Below are 19,728 nucleotides of genomic sequence, written 5' to 3' on the forward strand. Positions count from 1 at the left end.
CGTGGCAGTCATCACTGCCTCTGGGGGACTTCACGGTCCATTTCTGCCCCCAGGATGATGATGTCCACAGTCCTGAGAGTAAAGATAATGAAGAGTTTAGTGTTTGAAACAGTTGATGTTAATAGATATATAATTGCCTTTATGGGCCTCTGTCGGCTTGGTGGCAGTAGCCCATAGTCCCTCCCTCCTTGGTCCACCTCTGTCCATGCAGTGTCTTTATGGCAGTCGTCACTGCCTCTGGGGGACTTCACGGTCCATTTCTGCCCCCAGGATGATGATGTCCACAGTCCTGAGAGTAAAGGTAATGAAGAGTTTAGTGTTTGAAACAGTTGATGTTAATAGATATATACTTGCCTTTATGGGCCTCTGTCGGCTTGGTGGCAGTCGCCCATCGTCCCTCCCTCTTTGGTCCACCTGTGTCCATGCAGTGTCTTCGTGGCAGTCGTCACTGCCTCTGGGGGACTTCACGGTCCATTCCTGCCCCCAGGATGATGATGTGCACGGTCCTGAGAGTAAAGATAATGAAGAGTTTAGTGTTTGAAACAGTTGATGTTAATAGATATATAGTTGCCTTTATGTTTCTCTGTCGGCTTGGTATCAGTCGCCCATCGTCCCTCCGTCGCTGGTCCACTTGTGTCCATGCAGTGTCTTCGTGGGAGTCGTCACTGCCTCTGGGGGATTCACGGTCCATTTCTGCCCCCAGGATGATGATGTCCACAGTCCTGAGAGTAAAGATAAGAAAGAGTTTAGTGTTTGAAACAGTTGATGTTAATAGATATATACTTGCCTTTATGGGCCTCTGTCGGCTTGGTGGCAGTCGCCCATTGTCCCTCCGTCGCTGGTCCTTTTGTGTCCATGCAGTGTCTTTGTAACAGTCGTCACTGCCTCTGGGGGACTTCACGGTCCATTTCTGCCCCCAGGATGATGATGTCCACCGTGCTGAGAGTAAAGATAATGAAGAGTTTAGTGTTTGAAATAGTTGATGTTAATAGATATCTACTTGCCTTTATGTTTCTCTGTTGGCTTGGTGGCAGTCGCCCATCATCCCTCCGTCGCTGGTCGACATGTGTCCATGCAGTGTCTTCGTGGCAGTCGTCACTGCCTCTGGGGGACTTCACGGTCCATTTGTGCCCCCAGGATGATGATGTCCACGGTCCTGAGAGTATAGATAATGAAGAGTTTAGTGTTTGAAACAGTTGATGTTAATAGATATATACTTGCCTTTATGGGTCTCTGTCGGCTTGGTGGCAGTCGCCCATCGTCCCTTCGTCGTTTGTCCACTTGTGTCCATGCAGTGTCTTTATGGCAGTCATCACTGCCTCTGGGGGACTTCACGGTCCATTTCTGCCCCCAGGATGATGATGTCCACAGTCCTGAGAGTAAAGATAATGAAGAGTTTAGTGTTTGAAACAGTTGATGTTAATAGATATATACTTGCCTTTATGGGCCTCTGTCGGCTTGGTGGCAGTCGCCCATCGTCCCTCCGTCGCTGGTCCACTTGTGTCCATGCAGTGTCTTCGTGGCAGTCGTCACTGCCTCTGGGGGACTTCACGGTCCATTTCTGCCCCCAGGATGATGATGTCCACAGTCCTGAGAGTAAAGATAAGAAAGAGTTTAGTGTTTGAAACACTGCCTCTGGGGGACTTAACGGTCCATTTCTGCCCCCAGGATGATGATGTCCACAGTCCTGAGAGTAAAGATAATGAAGAGTTTAGTGTTTGAAACAGTTGATGTTAATAGATATATACTTGCCTTTATGGGTCTCTGTTGGGTTGGTGACAGTTGCCCATCGTCCCTCCGTCGCTGGTCCACTTGTGTCCATGCAGTGTCTTCGTGGCAGTCATCACTGCCTCTGGGGGACTTCACGGTCCATTTCTGCCCCCAGGATGATGATGTCCACAGTCCTGAGAGTAAAGATAATGAAGAGTTTAGTGTTTGAAACAGTTGATGTTAATAGATATATACTTGCCTTTATGGGTCTCTGTTGGGTTCGTGGCAGTTGCCCATCGTCCCTCCGTCGCTGGTCCACTTGTGTCCATGCAGTGTCTTCGTGGCAGTCATCACTGCCTCTGGGGGACTTCACGGTCCATTTCTGCCCCCAGGATGATGATGTCCACAGTCCTGAGAGTAAAGATAATGAAGAGTTTAGTGTTTGAAACAGTTGATGTTAATAGATATATAATTGCCTTTATGGGCCTCTGTCGGCTTGGTGGCAGTAGCCCATCGTCCCTCCCTCCTTGGTCCACCTGTGTCCATGCAGTGTCTTTATGGCAGTCGTCACTGCCTCTGGGGGACTTCACGGTCCATTTCTGCTCCCAGGATGATGATGTCCACAGTCCTGAGAGTAGAGATAAGAAAGAGTTTAGTGTTTGAAACAGTTGATGTTAATAGATATATACTTGCCTTTATGGGTCTCTGTCGGCTTGATGGCAGTCGCCCATTGTCCCTCCGTCACTGGTCCACTTGTGTCCATGCAGTGTCTTCGTGGGAGTCGTCACTGCCTCTGGGGGATTCACGGTCCATTTCTGCCCCCAGGATGATGATGTCCACAGTCCTGAGAGTAAAGATAAGAAAGAGTTTAGTGTTTGAAACAGTTGATGTTAATAGATATATACTTGCCTTTATGGGCCTCTGTCGGCTTGGTGGCAGTCGCCCATTGTCCCTCCGTCGCTGGTCCTTTTGTGTCCATGCAGTGTCTTTGTAACAGTCGTCACTGCCTCTGGGGGACTTCACGGTCCATTTCTGCCCCCAGGATGATGATGTCCACCGTGCTGAGAGTAAAGATAATGAAGAGTTTAGTGTTTGAAATAGTTGATGTTAATAGATATCTACTTGCCTTTATGTTTCTCTGTTGGCTTGGTGGCAGTCGCCCATCATCCCTCCGTCGCTGGTCGACATGTGTCCATGCAGTGTCTTCGTGGCAGTCGTCACTGCCTCTGGGGGACTTCACGGTCCATTTGTGCCCCCAGGATGATGATGTCCACGGTCCTGAGAGTATAGATAATGAAGAGTTTAGTGTTTGAAACAGTTGATGTTAATAGATATATACTTGCCTTTATGGGTCTCTGTCGGCTTGGTGGCAGTCGCCCATCGTCCCTTCGTCGTTTGTCCACTTGTGTCCATGCAGTGTCTTTATGGCAGTCATCACTGCCTCTGGGGGACTTCACGGTCCATTTCTGCCCCCAGGATGATGATGTCCACAGTCCTGAGAGTAAAGATAATGAAGAGTTTAGTGTTTGAAACAGTTGATGTTAATAGATATATACTTGCCTTTATGGGCCTCTGTCGGCTTGGTGGCAGTCGCCCATCGTCCCTCCGTCGCTGGTCCACTTGTGTCCATGCAGTGTCTTCGTGGCAGTCGTCACTGCCTCTGGGGGACTTCACGGTCCATTTCTGCCCCCAGGATGATGATGTCCACAGTCCTGAGAGTAAAGATAAGAAAGAGTTTAGTGTTTGAAACACTGCCTCTGGGGGACTTAACGGTCCATTTCTGCCCCCAGGATGATGATGTCCACAGTCCTGAGAGTAAAGATAATGAAGAGTTTAGTGTTTGAAACAGTTGATGTTAATAGATATATACTTGCCTTTATGGGTCTCTGTTGGGTTGGTGACAGTTGCCCATCGTCCCTCCGTCGCTGGTCCACTTGTGTCCATGCAGTGTCTTCGTGGCAGTCATCACTGCCTCTGGGGGACTTCACGGTCCATTTCTGCCCCCAGGATGATGATGTCCACAGTCCTGAGAGTAAAGATAATGAAGAGTTTAGTGTTTGAAACAGTTGATGTTAATAGATATATACTTGCCTTTATGGGTCTCTGTTGGGTTCGTGGCAGTTGCCCATCGTCCCTCCGTCGCTGGTCCACTTGTGTCCATGCAGTGTCTTCGTGGCAGTCATCACTGCCTCTGGGGGACTTCACGGTCCATTTCTGCCCCCAGGATGATGATGTCCACAGTCCTGAGAGTAAAGATAATGAAGAGTTTAGTGTTTGAAACAGTTGATGTTAATAGATATATAATTGCCTTTATGGGCCTCTGTCGGCTTGGTGGCAGTAGCCCATCGTCCCTCCCTCCTTGGTCCACCTGTGTCCATGCAGTGTCTTTATGGCAGTCGTCACTGCCTCTGGGGGACTTCACGGTCCATTTCTGCTCCCAGGATGATGATGTCCACAGTCCTGAGAGTAGAGATAAGAAAGAGTTTAGTGTTTGAAACAGTTGATGTTAATAGATATATACTTGCCTTTATGGGTCTCTGTCGGCTTGATGGCAGTCGCCCATTGTCCCTCCGTCACTGGTCCACTTGTGTCCATACAGTGTCTTTGTAACAGTCGTCACTGCCTCTGGGGGACTTCACGGTCCATTTCTGCCCCCAGGATGATGATGTCCACAGTCCTGAGAGTAAAGATAAGAAAGAGTTTAGTGTTTGAAACAGTTGATGTTAATAGATATATACTTGCCTTTATGGGTCTCTGTCGGCTTGGTGGCAGTCGCCCATCGTCCCTCCGTCGCTGGTCCACTTGTGTCCATGCAGTGTCTTCGTAGCTGTCGTCACTGCCTCTGGGGGACTTCACGGTCCATTTCTGCCCCCAGGATGATGATGTCCACAGTCCTGAGAGTAAAGATAATGAAGAGTTTAGTGTTTGAAACAGTTGATGTTAATAGATATATACTTGCCTTTATGGGTCTCTGTTGGGTTGGTGGCAGTCGCCCATCGTCCCTCCGTCGCTGGTCCACTTGTGTCCATGCAGTGTCTTCGTGGCAGTCGTCACTGCCTCTGGGGGACTTCACGGTCCATTTCTGCCCCCAGGATGATGATGTCCACCGTCCTGAGAGTAAAGATAATGAAGAGTTTAGTGTTTGAAATAGTTGATGTTAATAGATATATACTTGCCTTTATGTTTCTCTGTTGGCTTGGTGGCAGTCGCCCATCATCCCTCCGTCGCAGGTCGACTTGTGTCCATGCAGTGTGTTTGTGGCTTTCGTCACTGCCTCTGGGGAACTTCACGGTCCATTTCTGCCCCCAGGATGATGATGTCCACGGTCCTGAGAGTATAGATAATGAAGAGTTTAGTGTTTGAAACAGTTGATGTGAATAGATATATACTTGCCTTTATGGGTCTCTGTCGGCTTGGTGGCAGTCGCCCATCGTCCCTTCGTCGTTTGTCCACTTGTGTCCATGCAGTGTCTTTGTGGCAGTCGTCACTGCCTCTGGGGGACTTCACGGTCCATTTCTGCCCCCAGGATGATGATGTCCACAGTCCTGAGAGTAAAGATAATGAAGAGTTTAGTGTTTGAAACAGTTGATGTCAATAGATATATACTTGCCTTTATGGGTCTCTGTTGGGTTGGTGGCAGTTGCCCATCGTCTCTCCGTCGCTGGTCCACTTGTGTGCAGGCAGTGTCTTCGTGGCAGTCATCACTGCCTCTGGGGGACTTCACGGTCCATTTCTGCCCCCAGGATGATGATGTCCACAGTCCTGAGAGTAAAGATAATGAAGAGTTTAGTGTTTGAAACAGTTGATGTTAATAGATATATAATTGCCTTTATGGGCCTCTGTCAGCTTGGTGGCAGTCGCCCATCGTCCCTCCCTCCTTGGTCCACCTGTGTCTATGCAGTGTCTTCGTGGCAGTCGTCACTGCCTCTGGGGGACTTCACGGTCTATTTCTGCCCCCAGGATGATGATGTCCACAGTCCTGAGAGTAAAGATAATGAAGAGTTTAGTGTTTGAAACAGTTGATGTTAATAGATATATACTTGCCTTTATAGGCCTCTATCGGCTTGGTGGCAGTCGCCCATCGTCCCTCCCTCCTTGGTCCACCTGTGTCCATGCAGTGTCTTCGTAGCAGTCGTCACTGCCTCTGGGGGACTTCACGGTCCATTTCTGCCCCCAGGATGATGATGTCCACGGTGCTGAGAGTAAAGATAATGAAGAGTTTAGTGTTTGAAACAGTTGATGTTAATAGATATATACTTGCCTTTATGTTTCTCTGTCGGCTTGGTATCAGTCGCCCATCGTCCCTCCGTCGCTGGTCCACTTGTGTCCATGCAGTGTCTTCGTGGCAGTCGTCTCTGCCTCTGGGGGACTTCACGGTCCATTTCTGCCCCCAGGATGATGATGTCCACAGTCCTGAGAGTAAAGATAAGAAAGAGTTTAGTGTTTGAAACAGTTGATGTTAATAGATAAATACTTGCCTTTATGTTTCTCTGTCGGCTTGGTATCAGTCGCCCATCGTCCCTCCGTCGCTGGTCCACTTGTGTCCATGCAGTGTCTTCGTGGCAGTCGTCACTGCCTCTGGGGGACTTCACGGTCCATTTCTGCCCCCAGGATGATGATGTCCACGGTCCTGAGAGTAAAGACAAGAAAGAGTTTAGTGTTTGAAACAGTTGATGTTAATAGATATATACTTGCCTTTATGGGCCTCTGTCGGCTTGGTGGCAGTCGCCCATTGTCCCTCCGTCGTTGGTCCACTTGTGTCCATGCAGCGTCTTTGTAACAGTCGTCAGTGTCTCTGGGGGACTTCACGGTCCATTTCTGCCCCCAGGATGATGATGTCCACAGTCCTGAGTGTAAAGATAAGAAAGAGTTTAGTGTTTGAAACAGTTGATGTTAATAGATATATACTTGCCTTTACGTTTCTCTGTTGGCTTGGTGGCAGTCACCCATCATCCCTCCGTCGCTGGTCGACATGTGTCCATGCAGTGTGTTCGTGGCAGTCGTCACTGCCTCTGGGGGACTTCACGGTCCATTTCTGCCCCCAGGATGATGATGTCCACGGTCCTGAGAGTATAGATAATGAAGAGTTTAGTGTTTGAAACAGTTGATGTTAATAGATATATACTTGCCTTTATGGGTCTCTGTCGGCTTGGTGGCAGTCGCCCATCGTCCCTTCGTCGTTTGTCCACTTGTGTCCATGCAGTGTCTTTATGGCAGTCGTCACTGCCTCTGGGGGACTTCACGGTCCATTTCTGCCCCCAGGATGATGATGTCCACAGTCCTGAGAGTAAAGATAATGAAGAGTTTAGTGTTTGAAACAGTTGATGTTAATAGATATATACTTGCCTTTATGGGTCTCTGTTGGGTTGGTGGCAGTCGCCCATCGTCCCTCCGTCGCTGGTCCACTTGTGTCCATGCAGTGTCTTTGTGGCAGTCATCACTGCCTCTGGGGGACTTCACGGTCCATTTCTGCCCCCAGGATGATGATGTCCACAGTCCTGAGAGTAAAGATAATGAAGAGTTTAGTGTTTGAAACAGTTGATGTTAATAGATCTATAATTGCCTTTATGGGCCTCTGTTGGCTCGGTGGCAGTAGCCCATCGTCCCTCCCTCCTTGGTCCACCTGTGTCCATGCAGTGTCTTTATGGCAGTCGTCACTGCCTCTGGGGGACTTCACGGTCCTTTTCTGCCCCCAGGATGATGATGTCCACAGTCCTGAGAGTAAAGATAATGAAGAGTTTAGTGTTTGAAACAGTTGATGTTAATAGATATATAGTTGCCTTTATGTTTCTCTGTCGGCTTGGTATCAGTCGCCCATCGTCCCTCCATCGCTGGTCCACTTGTGTCCATGCAGTGTCTTCGTGGCAGTCGTCACTGCCTCTGGGGGACTTCACGGTCCATTTCTGCCCCCAGGATGATGATGTCCACGGTCCTGAGAGTAAAGATAAGAAGGGGTTTAGTGTTTTAAACACTGCCTCTGGGCTACTTCACGGTCCATTTCTGCCCCCAGGATGATGATGTCCACAGTCCTGAGAGTAAAGATAATGAAGAGTTTAGTGTTTGAAACAGTTGATGTTAATAGATATATACTTGCCTTTATGGGTCTCTGTTGGGTTGGTATCAGTCGCCCATCGTCCCTCCGTCGCTGGTCCACTTGTGTCCATGCAGTGTCTTCGTGGCAGTCGTCACTGCCTCTGGGGGACTTCACGGTCCATTTCTGCCCCCAGGATGATGATGTCCACAGTCCTGAGAGTAAAGATAATGAAGAGTTTAGTGTTTGAAACAGTTGATGTTAATAGATATATACTTGCCTTTATGGGTCTCTGTTGGGTTGGTGGCAGTTGCCCATCGTCCCTCCGTCGCTGGTCCACTTGTGTCCCTGCAGTGTCTTCGTGGCAGTCATCACTGCCTCTGGGGGACTTCACGGTCCATTTCTGCCCCCAGGATGATGATGTCCACAGTCCTGAGAGTAAAGATAATGAAGAGTTTAGTGTTTGAAACAGTTGATGTTAATAGATATATAATTGCCTTTATGGGTCTCTGTCGGCTTGGTGGTAGTAGCCCATCGTCCCTCCCTCCTTGGTCCACCTGTGTCCATGCAGTGTCTTTGTGGCAGTCGTCACTGCCTCTGGGGGACTTCACGGTCCATTTCTGCCCCCAGGATGATGATGTCCACAGTCCTGAGAGTAAAGATAATGAAGAGTTTAGTGTTTGAAACAGTTGATGTTAATAGATGTATACTTGCCTTTATGGGCCTCTGTCGGCTTGGTGGCAGTCGCCCATCGTCCCTCCCTCTTTGGTCCACCTGTGTCCATGCAGTGTCTTCGTGGCAGTCGTCACTGCCTCTGGGGGACTTCACGGTCCATTCCTGCCCCCAGGATGATGATGTCCACGGTCCTGAGAGTAAAGATAATGAAGAGTTTAGTGTTTGAAACAGTTGATGTTAATAGATGTATAGTTGCCTTTATGTTTCTCTGTCGGCTTGGTATCAGTCGCCCATCGTCCCTCCGTCGCTGGTCCACTTGTGTCCATGCAGTGTCTTCGTGGGAGTCGTCACTGCCTCTGGGGGACTTCAGGGTCCATTTCTGCCCCCAGGATGATGATGTCCACAGTCCTGAGAGTAAAGATAATGAAGAGTTTAGTGTTTGAAACAGTTGATGTTAATAGATATATACTTGCCTTTATGGGTCTCTGTTGGGTTGGTGGCAGTCGCCCATCGTCCCTCCGTCGCTGGTCCACTTGTGTCCATGCAGTGTCTTTGTGGCAGTCATCACTGCCTCTGGGGGACTTCACGGTCCATTTCTGCCCCCAGGATGATGATGTCCACAGTCCTGAGAGTAAAGATAATGAAGAGTTTAGTGTTTGAAACAGTTGATGTTAATAGATCTATAATTGCCTTTATGGGCCTCTGTTGGCTCGGTGGCAGTAGCCCATCGTCCCTCCCTCCTTGGTCCACCTGTGTCCATGCAGTGTCTTTATGGCAGTCGTCACTGCCTCTGGGGGACTTCACGGTCCTTTTCTGCCCCCAGGATGATGATGTCCACAGTCCTGAGAGTAAAGATAATGAAGAGTTTAGTGTTTGAAACAGTTGATGTTAATAGATATATAGTTGCCTTTATGTTTCTCTGTCGGCTTGGTATCAGTCGCCCATCGTCCCTCCATCGCTGGTCCACTTGTGTCCATGCAGTGTCTTCGTGGCAGTCGTCACTGCCTCTGGGGGACTTCACGGTCCATTTCTGCCCCCAGGATGATGATGTCCACGGTCCTGAGAGTAAAGATAAGAAGGGGTTTAGTGTTTTAAACACTGCCTCTGGGCTACTTCACGGTCCATTTCTGCCCCCAGGATGATGATGTCCACAGTCCTGAGAGTAAAGATAATGAAGAGTTTAGTGTTTGAAACAGTTGATGTTAATAGATATATACTTGCCTTTATGGGTCTCTGTTGGGTTGGTATCAGTCGCCCATCGTCCCTCCGTCGCTGGTCCACTTGTGTCCATGCAGTGTCTTCGTGGCAGTCGTCACTGCCTCTGGGGGACTTCACGGTCCATTTCTGCCCCCAGGATGATGATGTCCACAGTCCTGAGAGTAAAGATAATGAAGAGTTTAGTGTTTGAAACAGTTGATGTTAATAGATATATACTTGCCTTTATGGGTCTCTGTTGGGTTGGTGGCAGTTGCCCATCGTCCCTCCGTCGCTGGTCCACTTGTGTCCCTGCAGTGTCTTCGTGGCAGTCATCACTGCCTCTGGGGGACTTCACGGTCCATTTCTGCCCCCAGGATGATGATGTCCACAGTCCTGAGAGTAAAGATAATGAAGAGTTTAGTGTTTGAAACAGTTGATGTTAATAGATATATAATTGCCTTTATGGGTCTCTGTCGGCTTGGTGGTAGTAGCCCATCGTCCCTCCCTCCTTGGTCCACCTGTGTCCATGCAGTGTCTTTGTGGCAGTCGTCACTGCCTCTGGGGGACTTCACGGTCCATTTCTGCCCCCAGGATGATGATGTCCACAGTCCTGAGAGTAAAGATAATGAAGAGTTTAGTGTTTGAAACAGTTGATGTTAATAGATGTATACTTGCCTTTATGGGCCTCTGTCGGCTTGGTGGCAGTCGCCCATCGTCCCTCCCTCTTTGGTCCACCTGTGTCCATGCAGTGTCTTCGTGGCAGTCGTCACTGCCTCTGGGGGACTTCACGGTCCATTCCTGCCCCCAGGATGATGATGTCCACGGTCCTGAGAGTAAAGATAATGAAGAGTTTAGTGTTTGAAACAGTTGATGTTAATAGATGTATAGTTGCCTTTATGTTTCTCTGTCGGCTTGGTATCAGTCGCCCATCGTCCCTCCGTCGCTGGTCCACTTGTGTCCATGCAGTGTCTTCGTGGGAGTCGTCACTGCCTCTGGGGGACTTCAGGGTCCATTTCTGCCCCCAGGATGATGATGTCCACCGTCCTGAGAGTAAAGATAATGAAGAGTTTAGTGTTTGAAATAGTTGATGTTAATAGATGTATAGTTGCCTTTATGTTTCTCTGTTGGCTTGGTGGCAGTCGCCCATCATCCCTCTGTCGCTGGTCGACTTCTGTCCATGCAGTGTGTTCGTGGCAGTCGTCACTGCCTCTGGGGAACTTCACGGTCCATTTCTGCCCCCAGGATGATGATGTCCACGGTCCTGAGAGTAAAGATAATGAAGAGTTTAGTGTTTGAAACAGTTGATGTGAATAGATATATAGTTGCCTTTATGGGTCTCTGTTGGGTTGGTGGCAGTCGCCCATCGTCCCTTCGTCGTTTGTCCACTTGTGTCCATGCAGTGTCTTTGTGGCAGTCGTCACTGCCTCTGGGGGACTTCACGGTCCATTTCTGCCCCCAGGATGATGATGTCCACAGTCCTGAGAGTAAAGATAATGAAGAGTTTAGTGTTTGAAACAGTTGATGTTAATAGATGTATACTTGCCTTTATGGGTCTCTGTTGGGTTGGTGGCAGTCGCCCATCGTCCCTCCGTCGCTGGTCCACTTATGTCCATGCAGTGTCTTCGTGGCAGTCATCACTGCCTCTGGGGGACTTCACGGTCCATTTCTGCCCCCAGGATGATGATGTCCACAGTCCTGAGAGTAAAGATAATGAAGAGTTTAGTGTTTGAAATAGTTGATGTTAATAGATATATACTTGCCTTTATGGGCCTCTGTCGGCTTGGTGGCAGTCGCCCATCGTCCCTCCGTCGCTGGTCCACTTGTGTCCATGTAGTGTCTTCGTGGCAGTCGTCACTGCCTCTGGGGACTTCACGGTCCATTTCTGCCCCCAGGATCATGATGTCCACAGTCCTGAGAGTAAAGATAATGAAGAGTTTAGTGTTTGAAACAGTTGATGTTAATAGATATATACTTGCCTTTATGGGCCTCTGTCGGCTTGGTGGCAGTCGCCCATTGTCCCTCCGTCGCTGGTCCACTTGTGTCCATGCAGTGTCTTTGTGGCAGTCGTCACTGCCTCTGGGGGACTTCACGGTCCATTTCTGCCCCCAGGATGATGATGTCCACAGTCCTGAGAGTAAAGATAATGAAGAGTTTAGTGTTTGAAATAGTTGATGTTAATAGATATATACTTGCCTTTATGTTTCTCTGTTGGCTTGCCTATCGTGTCCATGCAGTGTCTTTGTAACAGTCGTCACTGCCTCTGGGGGACTTCACGGTCCATTTCTGCCCCCAGGATGATGATGTCCACAGTCCTGAGAGTAAAGATAATGAAGAGTTTAGTGTTTGAAACAGTTGATGTTAATAGATATATACTTGCCTTTATGTTTCTCTGTTGGCTTGGTGGCAGTCGTCCATCCTTCCTCCGTTGCTGGTCCACTTGTGTCCATGCAGTGTCTTCGTGGCAGTCGTCACTGCCTCTGGGGGACTTCAGGGTCCATTTCTGCCCCCAGGATGATGATGTCCACCGTCCTGAGAGTAAAGATAATGAAGAGTTTAGTGTTTGAAATAGTTGATGTGAATAGATGTATACTTGCCTTTATGTTTCTCTGTTGGCTTGGTGGCAGTCGCCCATCATCCCTCCGTCGCTGGTCGACTTCTGTCCATGCAGTGTGTTCGTGGCAGTCGTCACTGCCTCTGGGGAACTTCACGGTCCATTTCTGCCCCCAGGATGATGATGTCCACGGTCCTGAGAGTATAGATATTGAAGAGTTTAGTGTTTGAAACAGTTGATGTTAATAGATATATACTTGCCTTTGTGGGTCTCTGTCGGCTTGGTGGCAGTCGCCCATCGTCCCTTCGTCGTTTGTCCACTTGTGTCCATGCAGTGTCTTTGTGGCAGTCGTCACTGCCTCTGGGGGACTTCACGGTCCATTTCTGCCCCCAGGATGATGATGTCCACAGTCCTGAGAGTAAAGATAATGAAGAGTTTAGTGTTTGAAACAGTTGATGTTAATAGATATATACTTGCCTTTATGGGTCTCTGTTGGGTTGGTGGCAGTCGCCCATCGTCCCTCCATCGCTGGTCCACTTGTGTCCATGCAGTGTCTTCGTGGCAGTCATCACTGCCTCTGGGGGAATTCACGGTCCATTTCTGCCCCCAGGATGATGATGTCCACAGTCCTGAGAGTAAAGATAATGAAGAGTTTAGTGTTTGAAACAGTTGATGTTAATAGATATATACTTGCCTTTATGGGTCTCTGTTGGGTTGGTAGCAGTCGCCCATCGTCCCTCCGTCACTGGTCCACTTGTGTCCATGCAGTGTCTTCGTGGCAGTCGTCACTGCCTCTGGGGGACTTCAGGGTCCATTTCTGCCCCCAGGATGATGATGTCCACAGTCCTGAGAGTAAAGATAATGAAGAGTTTAGTGTTTGAAACAGTTGATGTTAATAAATATATAGTTGCCTTTATGTTTCTCTGTCGGTTTGGTATCAGTCGCCCATCGTCCCTCCGTCGCTGGTCCACTTGTGTCCATGCAGTGTCTTCGTGGCAGTCGTCACTGCCTCTGGGGGACTTCACGGTCCATTTCTGCCCCCAGGATGATGATGTCCACAGTCCTGAGAGTAAAGATAATGAAGAGTTTAGTGTTTGAAATAGTTGATGTTAATAGATATATACTTGCCTTTATGGGCCTCTGTCGGCTTGGTGGCAGTCGCCCATCGTCCCTCCCTCTTTGGTCCACTCGTGTCCATGCAGTGTGTTCGTGGCAGTCGTCACTGCCTCTGGGGGACTTCACGGTCCATTTCTGCCCCCAGGATGATGATGTCCACAGTCCTGAGAGTAAAGATAATGAAGAGTTTAGTGTTTGAAATAGTTGATGTTAATAGATGTATACTTGCCTTTATGTTTCTCTGTTGGCTTGGTGGCAGTCGTCCATCGTGTCCATGCAGTGTCTTTGTAACAGTCGTCACTGCCTCTGGGGGACTTCACGGTCCATTTCTGCCCCCAGGATGATGATGTCCACAGTCCTGAGAGTAAAGATAATGAAGAGTTTAGTGTTTGAAACAGTTGATGTTAATAGACATATATTTGCCTTTATGGGTCTCTGTCGGCTTGGTGGCAGTCGCCCATCGTCCCTTCGTCGTTTGTCCACTTGTGTCCATGCAGTGTCTTTGTGGCAGTCGTCACTGCCTCTGGGGGACTTCACGGTCCATTTCTGCCCCCAGGATGATGATGTCCACGGTCCTGAGAGTAAAGATAATGAAGAGTTTAGTGTTTGAAACAGTTGATGTTAATAGATATATACTTGCCTTTATGGGTCTCTGTTGGGTTGGTGGCAGTCGCCCATCGTCCCTCCGTCGCTGGTCCACTTGTGTCCATGCAGTGTCTTCGTGGCAGTCATCACTGCCTCTGGGGGACTTCACGGTCCATTTCTGCCCCCAGGATGATGATGTCCACAGTCCTGAGAGTAAAGATAATGAAGAGTTTAGTGTTTGAAACAGTTGATGTTAATAGATATATACTTGCCTTTATGGGTCTCTGTTGGGTTGGTAGCAGTCGCCCATCGTCCCTCCGTCGCTGGTCCACTTGTGTCCATGCAGTGTCTTCGTGGCAGTCGTCACTGCCTCTGGGGGACTTCAGTGTCCATTTCTGCCCCCAGGATGATGATGTCCACAGTCCTGAGAGTAAAGATAATGAAGAGTTTAGTGTTTGAAACAGTTGATGTTAATAAATATATAGTTGCCTTTATGTTTCTCTGTCGGTTTGGTATCAGTCGCCCATCGTCCCTCCGTCGCTGGTCCACTTGTGTCCATGCAGTGTCTTCGTGGCAGTCGTCACTGCCTCTGGGGGACTTCACGGTCCATTTCTGCCCCCAGGATGATGATGTCCACAGTCCTGAGAGTAAAGATAATGAAGAGTTTAGTGTTTGAAACAGTTGATGTTAATAGATATATACTTGCCTTTATGTTTCTCTGTTGGCTTGGTGGCAGTCGTCCATCCTTCCTCCGTTGCTGGTCCACTTGTGTCCATGCAGTGTCTTCGTGGCAGTCGTCACTGCCTCTGGGGGACTTCAGGGTCCATTTCTGCCCCCAGGATGATGATGTCCACCGTCCTGAGAGTAAAGATAATGAAGAGTTTAGTGTTTGAAATAGTTGATGTGAATAGATGTATACTTGCCTTTATGTTTCTCTGTTGGCTTGGTGGCAGTCGCCCATCATCCCTCCGTCGCTGGTCGACTTCTGTCCATGCAGTGTGTTCGTGGCAGTCGTCACTGCCTCTGGGGAACTTCACGGTCCATTTCTGCCCCCAGGATGATGATGTCCACGGTCCTGAGAGTATAGATATTGAAGAGTTTAGTGTTTGAAACAGTTGATGTGAATAGATATATACTTGCCTTTGTGGGTCTCTGTCGGCTTGGTGGCAGTCGCCCATCGTCCCTTCGTCGTTTGTCCACTTGTGTCCATGCAGTGTCTTTGTGGCAGTCGTCACTGCCTCTGGGGGACTTCACGGTCCATTTCTGCCCCCAGGATGATGATGTCCACAGTCCTGAGAGTAAAGATAATGAAGAGTTTAGTGTTTGAAACAGTTGATGTTAATAGATATATACTTGCCTTTATGGGTCTCTGTTGGGTTGGTGGCAGTCGCCCATCGTCCCTCCATCGCTGGTCCACTTGTGTCCATGCAGTGTCTTCGTGGCAGTCATCACTGCCTCTGGGGGACTTCACGGTCCATTTCTGCCCCCAGGATGATGATGTCCACAGTCCTGAGAGTAAAGATAATGAAGAGTTTAGTGTTTGAAACAGTTGATGTTAATAGATGTATACTTGCCTTTATGGGTCTCTGTTGGGTTGGTAGCAGTCGCCCATCGTCCCTCCGTCGCTGGTCCACTTGTGTCCATGCAGTGTCTTCGTGGCAGTCGTCACTGCCTCTGGGGGACTTCAGGGTCCATTTCTGCCCCCAGGATGATGATGTCCACAGTCCTGAGAGTAAAGATAATGAAGAGTTTAGTGTTTGAAACAGTTGATGTTAATAAATATATAGTTGCCTTTATGTTTCTCTGTCGGTTTGGTATCAGTCGCCCATCGTCCCTCCGTCGCTGGTCCACTTGTGTCCATGCAGTGTCTTCGTGGCAGTCGTCACTGCCTCTGGGGGACTTCACGGTCCATTTCTGCCCCCAGGATGATGATGTCCACAGTCCTGAGAGTAAAGATAATGAAGAGTTTAGTGTTTGAAACAGTTGATGTTAATAGATATATACTTGCCTTTATGGGCCTCTGTCGGCTTGGTGGCAGTCGCCCATCGTCCCTCCCTCTTTGGTCCACTCGTGTCCATGCAGTGTCTTCGTGGCAGTCGTCACTGCCTCTGGGGGACTTCACGGTCCATTTCTGCCCCCAGGATGATGATGTCCACAGTCCTGAGAGTAAAGATAATGAAGAGTTTAGTGTTTGAAATAGTTGATGTTAATAGATATATACTTGCCTTTATGTTTCTCTGTTGGCTTGGTGGCAGTCGTCGATCGTGTGCATGCAGTGTCTTTGTAACAGTCGTCACTGCCTCTGGGGGACTTCACGGTCCATTTCTGCCCCCAGGATGATGATGTCCACAGTCCTGAGAGTAAAGATAATGAAGAGTTTAGTGTTTGAAACAGTTGATGTTAATAGATATATATTTGCCTTTATGGGTCTCTGTCGGCTTGGTGGCAGTCGCCCATCGTCCCTTCGTCGTTTGTCCACTTGTGTCCATGCAGTGTCTTTGTGGCAGTCGTCACTGCCTCTGGGGGACTTCACGGTCCATTTCTGCCCCCAGGATGATGATGTCCACAGTCCTGAGAGTAAAGATAATGAAGAGTTTAGTGTTTGAAACAGTTGATGTTAATAGATATATACTTGCCTTTATGGGTCTCTGTTGGGTTGGTGGCAGTCGCCCATCGTCCCTCCGTCGCTGGTCCACTTGTGTCCATGCAGTGTCTTCGTGGCAGTCATCACTGCCTCTGGGGGACTTCACGGTCCATTTCTGCCCCCAGGATGATGATGTCCACAGTCCTGAGAGTAAAGATAATGAAGAGTTTAGTGTTTGAAACAGTTGATGTTAATAGATATATACTTGCCTTTATGGGTCTCTGTTGGGTTGGTAGCAGTCGCCCATCGTCCCTCCGTCGCTGGTCCACTTGTGTCCATGCAGTGTCTTCGTGGCAGTCGTCACTGCCTCTGGGGGACTTCAGGGTCCATTTCTGCCCCCAGGATGATGATGTCCACAGTCCTGAGAGTAAAGATAATGAAGAGTTTAGTGTTTGAAACAGTTGATGTTAATAAATATATAGTTGCCTTTATGTTTCTCTGTCGGTTTGGTATCAGTCGCCCATCGTCCCTCCGTCGCTGGTCCACTTGTGTCCATGCAGTGTCTTCGTGGCAGTCGTCACTGCCTCTGGGGGACTTCACGGTCCATTTCTGCCCCCAGGATGATGATGTCCACAGTCCTGAGAGTAAAGATAATGAAGAGTTTAGTGTTTGAAACAGTTGATGTTAATAGATATATACTTGCCTTTATGTTTCTCTGTTGGCTTGGTGGCAGTCGTCCATCCTTCCTCCGTTGCTGGTCCACTTGTGTCCATGCAGTGTCTTCGTGGCAGTCGTCACTGCCTCTGGGGGACTTCAGGGTCCATTTCTGCCCCCAGGATGATGATGTCCACCGTCCTGAGAGTAAAGATAATGAAGAGTTTAGTGTTTGAAATAGTTGATGTGAATAGATGTATACTTGCCTTTATGTTTCTCTGTTGGCTTGGTGGCAGTCGCCCATCATCCCTCCGTCGCTGGTCGACTTCTGTCCATGCAGTGTGTTCGTGGCAGTCGTCACTGCCTCTGGGGAACTTCACGGTCCATTTCTGCCCCCAGGATGATGATGTCCACGGTCCTGAGAGTATAGATATTGAAGAGTTTAGTGTTTGAAACAGTTGATGTGAATAGATATATACTTGCCTTTGTGGGTCTCTGTCGGCTTGGTGGCAGTCGCCCATCGTCCCTTCGTCGTTTGTCCACTTGTGTCCATGCAGTGTCTTTGTGGCAGTCGTCACTGCCTCTGGGGGACTTCACGGTCCATTTCTGCCCCCAAGATGATGATGTCCACAGTCCTGAGAGTAAAGATAATGAAGAGTTTAGTGTTTGAAACAGTTGATGTTAATAGATATATACTTGCCTTTATGGGTCTCTGTTGGGTTGGTGGCAGTCGCCCATCGTCCCTCCATCGCTGGTCCACTTGTGTCCATGCAGTGTCTTCGTGGCAGTCATCACTGCCTCTGGGGGACTTCACGGTCCATTTCTGCCCCCAGGATGATGATGTCCACAGTCCTGAGAGTAAAGATAATGAAGAGTTTAGTGTTTGAAACAGTTGATGTTAATAGATATATACTTGCCTTTATGGGTCTCTGTTGGGTTGGTAGCAGTCGCCCATCGTCCCTCCGTCGCTGGTCCACTTGTGTCCATGCAGTGTCTTCGTGGCAGTCGTCACTGCCTCTGGGGGACTTCAGTGTCCATTTCTGCCCCCAGGATGATGATGTCCACAGTCCTGAGAGTAAAGATAATGAAGAGTTTAGTGTTTGAAACAGTTGATGTTAATAAATATATAGTTGCCTTTATGTTTCTCTGTCGGTTTGGTATCAGTCGCCCATCGTCCCTCCGTCGCTGGTCCACTTGTGTCCATGCAGTGTCTTCGTGGCAGTCGTCACTGCCTCTGGGGGACTTCACGGTCCATTTCTGCCCCCAGGATGATGATGTCCACAGTCCTGAGAGTAAAGATAATGAAGAGTTTAGTGTTTGAAACAGTTGATGTTAATAGATATATACTTGCCTTTATGGGCCTCTGTCGGCTTGGTGGCAGTCGCCCATCGTCCCTCCCTCTTTGGTCCACTCGTGTCCATGCAGTGTCTTCGTGGCAGTCGTCACTGCCTCTGGGGGACTTCACGGTCCATTTCTGCCCCCAGGATGATGATGTCCACAGTCCTGAGAGTAAAGATAATGAAGAGTTTAGTGTTTGAAATAGTTGATGTTAATAGATATATACTTGCCTTTATGTTTCTCTGTTGGCTTGGTGGCAGTCGTCCATCGTGTGCATGCAGTGTCTTTGTAACAGTCGTCACTGCCTCTGGGGGACTTCACGGTCCATTTCTGCCCCCAGGATGATGATGTCCACAGTCCTGAGAGTAAAGATAATGAAGAGTTTAGTGTTTGAAACAGTTGATGTTAATAGATATATATTTGCCTTTATGGGTCTCTGTCGGCTTGGTGGCAGTCGCCCATCGTCCCTTCGTCGTTTGTCCACTTGTGTCCATGCAGTGTCTTTGTGGCAGTCGTCACTGCCTCTGGGGGACTTCACGGTCCATTTCTGCCCCCAGGATGATGATGTCCACAGTCCTGAGAGTAAAGATAATGAAGAGTTTAGTGTTTGAAACAGTTGATGTTAATAGATATATACTTGCCTTTATAAGTCTCTGTTGGGTTGGTGGCAGTCGCCCATCGTCCCTCCGTCGCTGGTCCACTTGTGTCCATGCAGTGTCTTCGTGGCAGTCATCACTGCCTCTGGGGGACTTCACGGTCCATTTCTGCCCCCAGGATGATGATGTCCACAGTCCTGAGAGTAAAGATAATGAAGAGTTTAGTGTTTGAAACAGTTGATGTTAATAGATATATACTTGCCTTTATGGGTCTCTGTTGGGTTGGTAGCAGTCGCCCATCGTCCCTCCGTCGCTGGTCCACTTATGTCCATGCAGTGTCTTCGTGGCAGTCGTCACTGCCTCTGGGGGACTTCAGGGTCCATTTCTGCCCCCAGGATGATGATGTCCACAGTCCTGAGAGTAAAGATAATGAAGAGTTTAGTGTTTGAAACAGTTGATGTTAATAAATATATAGTTGCCTTTATGTTTCTCTGTCGGTTTGGTATCAGTCGCCCATCGTCCCTCCGTCGCTGGTCCACTTGTGTCCATGCAGTGTCTTCGTGGCAGTCGTCACTGCCTCTGGGGGACTTCACGGTCCATTTCTGCCCCCAGGATGATGATGTCCACAGTCCTGAGAGTAAAGATAATGAAGAGTTTAGTGTTTGAAACAGTTGATGTTAATAGATATATA

The sequence above is a fragment of the Haliotis asinina genome, chromosome 6 (genome assembly GCF_037392515.1).
Source record: "Haliotis asinina isolate JCU_RB_2024 chromosome 6, JCU_Hal_asi_v2, whole genome shotgun sequence".
In the NCBI taxonomy this organism is placed as follows: domain Eukaryota; kingdom Metazoa; phylum Mollusca; class Gastropoda; order Lepetellida; family Haliotidae; genus Haliotis; species Haliotis asinina.